Source organism: Solanum lycopersicum, chromosome 9, assembly GCF_036512215.1.
Source record: "Solanum lycopersicum chromosome 9, SLM_r2.1".
Taxonomy (NCBI): domain Eukaryota; kingdom Viridiplantae; phylum Streptophyta; class Magnoliopsida; order Solanales; family Solanaceae; genus Solanum; species Solanum lycopersicum.
Genome location: NC_090808.1, coordinates 52,354,394 through 52,360,149, shown reverse-complemented (window position 1 = coordinate 52,360,149; position 5,756 = coordinate 52,354,394). Strand labels below are relative to the sequence as shown.

Genomic DNA, 5,756 nt, shown 5'->3' with positions numbered 1-5,756 from the left:
GCACATTTATGTATTATGCCTAAAATAAAATTATAACAATTAATAATTAATGAAAATAGTAATATAAAAAGAAGGCATAATACATATATTTGACCCTAAACTTGGCTTCAACTTTTTACTTTGACCTCCAACATTATTAATGCACAAACAAACACTTTAACTATCTAACTTTTAAATAAATAAACACATGCGTACTACATGGCACAATACATTTAGGACACCACGGAGGACCAAAAAAACGTTTAGGACAGATGTGTCAATTTGTTCAACTTTATATAAGTTTAAGTGTCTATTTGTTCAAATCCAAAGTTGAAGAAAGTGAAATGGCACATTTATGTATTATGCCTAAAAAGAACAATGACTAGTCATTTAATGTCCCTCCACTAATTGGCAGCTCAATTGGAGGGATGTAACAACATGAAAATAACTATGGTAAGTAATGCTTAAACGTACGTAGAATGCATGGATTAGACCAGGTTCACACGACTTGTTGCGCGTAGAACCAGAACTCAGAACCTATGCACTAGCCCAGAGAACCAACTTGGTGAGTTAGTTGAGATAGGAAAGGTGAGAACCAGTCTTGTAGGGCACCCGAATTGAAGAGATTCACCCGGATTAGTTTTATCGGACTTAAATGAAGTAATCATAGGTTTAGAGGGTCTAGGTGTAAAATGAGCTTTTCCAAGATAGGGGTAGTATTGTAATTACCCTTATTATTTAATTTATTAAATAATTATTTTAAAGAGGAGGGGTAATTCGGGTAGGGTTGGACGATATTGATCCTTTTTCGCAAGTTAGGTTTCACCCATGTTCGAGCCTTGGTGGAAGCAACATTTAGGTGCATTAAATTGATGATTATAATTTGATTTTGTAAGGTCGTACTGGTCATTTCGCTTAACCTTTGGAAAAAATATGATTTTTAAACAATCAAGAGAAATCCTAATTTGACTAAGTCTCCACCTAATCTCCTAATCCTAAGCTAACTCATTCTCACTTCTCTCTCTACTCTTACCTTATTTACACACTCAACATTCTGTAAAACAAAAGAACAGAACAAAAATATGACAAAGTTCATCTACATTTAAGAACTTGATACCCTCAAAATCAAAAGTAAAATAAGTTTATAAACAAAATGTGAAAATTAATTTCACGGCGGATTGTGCTTCTGATTTTGGTGGTGAGACGTTCGTTAAGTGGGGATTTTTGCAGCACATAAGAACATCGTTGATCGACTTCAGGTATGGGTTCTATTCCCTCTTGGTCCCTTTCCCATGAAACCCCTAAGGTTAAGACTACTCACAATCAAAAACTAAGGTTGTCCCCGTTGCATGCCCCTGTCATTAGATCTTTTGAAAGATTTAAGTATGTGTGTGTATGACTTTTGGTAGTTTTTTTTAGGGCTGGTTGTTATTATGTGATTGAATGTGTGCAGAATTATGTAGAAATGAAAGAAGTAATTCCGAAAATGTGTGATATGCTAACTTGTGCTTGCACGTGTGTACTGAGCTTTTCGTCTTGACTTGAAGCATAAAATTTGACATGTTAAATTGTTGTATTTTATGTGTATGAATATGTTAAAAATGTGACGTTCATATGAGGTCAAAGTTGCTGAATTGAATGATAATTCTTGACTGAAAATAACCTTGAAAATGCAACTAAAGATCTCCCTAAAAACTACTCGAAATGTCTTGACGTTTAACGTGAAAGAGGGTGAGAAAATGAACTGCAAAAAGGTGATCAAATTACCAAAATTAACCATGAAAACTCACCTAAAGATGTACTAGATTCTACATGAAAATTGTTCTAAATGTAAAATATAAATGTTGAGAAAATTGATTGCGAAAAGGTAAACAAATTTCAAGCATTCTGGAAATTTGTTTCGGCAGCTTAGTGTTAAAAATTTTTGTTTTATTATTTTTAAAAAATGCATGAGGTAAGTGGGGATTGAACCCAAAACCTCACCATATACAAGTAATAAAAAATGAAATAATAAAAAGAGGTGAGGGGGATTCAGAAGGGGGAAATCTCAAGTGAAAAGTTAGGAGAAAAATGAAAGAAAAAGAAGTGAGGCGTGTGGAGTTCGAACCCACAACCTCTTGGATGGGTGAAGGAGAGAGGAGAAAAATGAAATAAAAAAATAATGAAATGAGGTATGTGGGTATCGAACCCACAACCTCTAGGCTGAATGAAGAGAATTAAGGATAAAACTAAAATGGGGCTTTGGGGGTTCGATCCCACACCCTCTTAGTTTAAACGAAGGAATCAAGTAATGAGAGAAAAAGAAAAGGATGTGGGCCTGGGTATTTGATCTTGGGTTCCCCAGGCCGAAATGTTTAAGACAATCTGGATCTACCCCTAAAAATCAGTTCACTAAATGAAATTTCTACGGGAGTATATTTATACTAAAAGATTAATAAGCAAAACAGAGTGGCTAGATGAGCATTGGCTAGTCAAAGTGAGAAAAGCGGTAAGTACGCCTAGAATTGATGTCCCTCAATGTAAACTCCAAGAAAGCATATCTATGTTATACGATGAACAAATAATGAAAGGTGAGTTAAGATGAAACAATAATATGTTAATAAAGAACAGGGTGACACCATAATATGTGGCTAGTGCATGTGAGACAATCTCTACCTACGCCTATATAAGGTCACCAAAAGTACTCACCTAAGGGAGTATTGAATATTAAGATACAAGTGTCAATCACACTCTACATGTAAGTGTAAGAACAGTTCAAACTTTATACGAAATGGTGAGATGAAAAATCATCTAATGAGCTATGATACCCTCATTCTAGAAGCCAACTTTTATGATGTATGAGATGAATGTAATAGAACTTCATACTGAGCACCGATAGGTTAGATATGAGTTGCAATTCCTTCTTTCGGGAAGGCAGAGGTTCGTATAATTCTCATGAGATGAGACTGTCCGTTCAGACGGGTATGGGTCTCCCTAAATCTCCTAGTCTTTGAACTATGCTTACAACATAGGAACTAGCCAGTAGTTTCCACCTAAGCAAGCTACGTATGTTCTTTGTTTCACCTTGGCCATTGACTCCACCTCCTTTGGGTGTAAGGAAGACATCAAATTTTATGATTCTCACATGATCTATGTCGGTTAAAATTGAACTTCCTCAAAGTATGAAAGAAATGAAATGAATGATACCAAAGGATTTTATATAGGATAATCAAGAGGTGAACTAGACTCATGTAATGACACTACGCCATTCTTGTTCAATGCACAGTGAACCCGAAGAGAGTATTAAAAACCATCCCAGGTATAGCTGGTGTTCACACCAGCCTACGAATATATGAATGAATGAAAGGGACTCAGTGTTTGCTAGAGAAGGCTCCCTAGTTGAGGTCCCATTTGTTGAGCCCTCATTTTGGGAAGTCTGAATATTAAGTCCATAATTCCAAGGTCTCATGACATATGAACTAATTAATTGAAATATGATATGTGCTATATGCAATATGTTAAGTTCTATATGCTATATATTATGTGTTGTGTAAAATATGATACGCATGGTTATGCATGTTACTCTCATGGCATGACTTTCCTAGTCCGATTTTGGCAAGTCCATTTACTTGACTTTCTATAACTCATATTTTTAGGAGAGAGATATTCTAAATCATTCATGTCCGTGGTGTGTGCTTGCATATACACATACCTAGTACAACTCTGTACTAATTCCATACATTTATCTACTTTTAGGTGCAGGTGCAGCTGGACGTTAGATCTTACAAATCGACGCAGAAGTTACCCGGATGCAATAGACTAGGCATGAGCTAGTGGAGTATGTTCAACTAGCGTTTCTTTTGTATTTACTTTCAGACGTTGTATTGGTGCAATTTTGGCAACACTATATTCATGACTATATGTTTCATGTGATTATCTTGAGTTAGATGGTTGTTGTGAATGCTTATGAGTGTACCTAGATAGTATTATGTGAGATCAATGTTTTCCAAATTAAAATTTAATTAAACAAAAGTTCAAGTTTTCCGCAAAAATTAGCCTAGATGAAGTAACGACGACATATATACGCTTGTCTGCGATCTCTGAGAGGTCAATGACGCTGGTCTAGTCTGGGGTCTAGACCCCGGTCCTAACAAAGAACAAGTCCATATGGCTAGCAACGTCATTAAAAGTTATGGGTGTTAACTCTTGAGAGGTATTTGTGATCTATTTTAATAATGAAGGGGTATTTAGAATCCTAAAATATAACAGAAGACAGAAGTAATTGATTTCGCATAGTTCAGAAATATTTTTTACCCTTTTCCAATTTTCAGGGAAAAATTAGTTAATTTTTAGCGGTGACTATCCTATATCTACGGATGGACTCGGTGTATGCAAATATTACATTGCTGCATAAGTTATGCATCATGCATGTCCGTAACAATAAATATTATTCCTTCTATCCCAATTTTTATCGTAATATACAAATTTTGAATGTGAATTCACACATTAGATTTTGAATAAAAAATTATGAATTTGTAAGTTCTGAAACGTTGTTATAGCCACAACATTTCATAATTTTTAAACTATACAAAAGAATTATGGTAAAGTAACAATTTTTTTGACCCACAAAATTATTTTATGTAAGTTATATTATGTTGATCACTCTCTTTAAGAGAATGCACACTCTCGTTATGTCAAATAGACTATGTTATAATATCATATTAAGATTGTAGTTTAGCAGAGTAGTAGAATCACTGGTGGAGTTAAAAAAATTTAAAGGGTTTTCAAAATTGAAAGAGTAATTTTTTTTAAGCTACAGGGTGTACAATATATTTATTACAAGTGGGTTTGAAATAAAATTACATATTCATTTCCCCATTTTTTTCTTTAAATTAAAAATGGTTGTTGTATAATTGCCTCAGATAATCAACAACAGATATTTGGAACTGAATTAAACACACTTACCACTGGACTATCAACCTCCACTGATTTATATAACGAATTAACAAATATTATATTGCCTATTCATAGGATTTCACTTTCCGGCGAAGGGTGGTCAGCTGACAACCTTTCATAGGTTGTTGCTCCGCCCCTGAATAGAACGCCCGCATAGTTAAGATATTTTATTGAAAAATCGATTAAATGTAAGTGTCACTTGATGTATTTTCTAAAAGCATATAGATTGTTTCTGAATGACATGTCTTTAGCTACAAATTTCTTTCTGAATGACATGTCTTTAGCTACTTTATAGCTTTAAAAAAGCAAAATTACTAGATTTTTTTATGGTAAAAGGTGAATAAAAAAATCTTAAATTAACTGTGTCAATTCTATATTGAACACCTTTAATTTTGAATCATGAACCCAACATTTTTAAAAGTTAATCTTATGACATGAATTTACTTTTTTTATATAAGGGAACAGACATAGGACGAAATACTATCAAGTGCTTTGTATTTAGTATTTAGCATGTATATTTCAATAATCTGATATTTTTCATTAAAAAGAATATACTAATCGTACACCAACTTTAATTTATGAATTAATCATATGTAATGTTGAAATATAAGTACGTTTATTATGTTATTTTCTGATATATATGATTTTATTCTTGAATCCGTTTTTATAAGCATGTTATTTTTACAAAAAATATCAATTAATTTTCTGATTGATGTGTTTCTTTTTTATGAAGTTGTTTTCATAAGCCAACTGATAATGTCTACGATAAGTTTCCTTTTCTGATTAACATGCATAACAACAAGCAAGTGGTAGATTTAATCTTAAATAATAATAGATGCGTG

General features: G+C 33.4%; 1 long non-coding RNA gene across 1 annotated transcript; it reads left to right on the top strand.

The window, feature by feature from the left end:
- Positions 1-1,032: 1,032 nt before the first annotated feature.
- Positions 1,033-3,891, top strand: LOC109121138 (uncharacterized). Its single transcript, XR_002028529.3, has 2 exons — positions 1,033-1,238; positions 3,715-3,891. It is a non-coding gene; the product is annotated as an uncharacterized lncRNA (long non-coding RNA).
- The last annotated feature ends 1,865 nt before the right edge of the window (positions 3,892-5,756 follow it).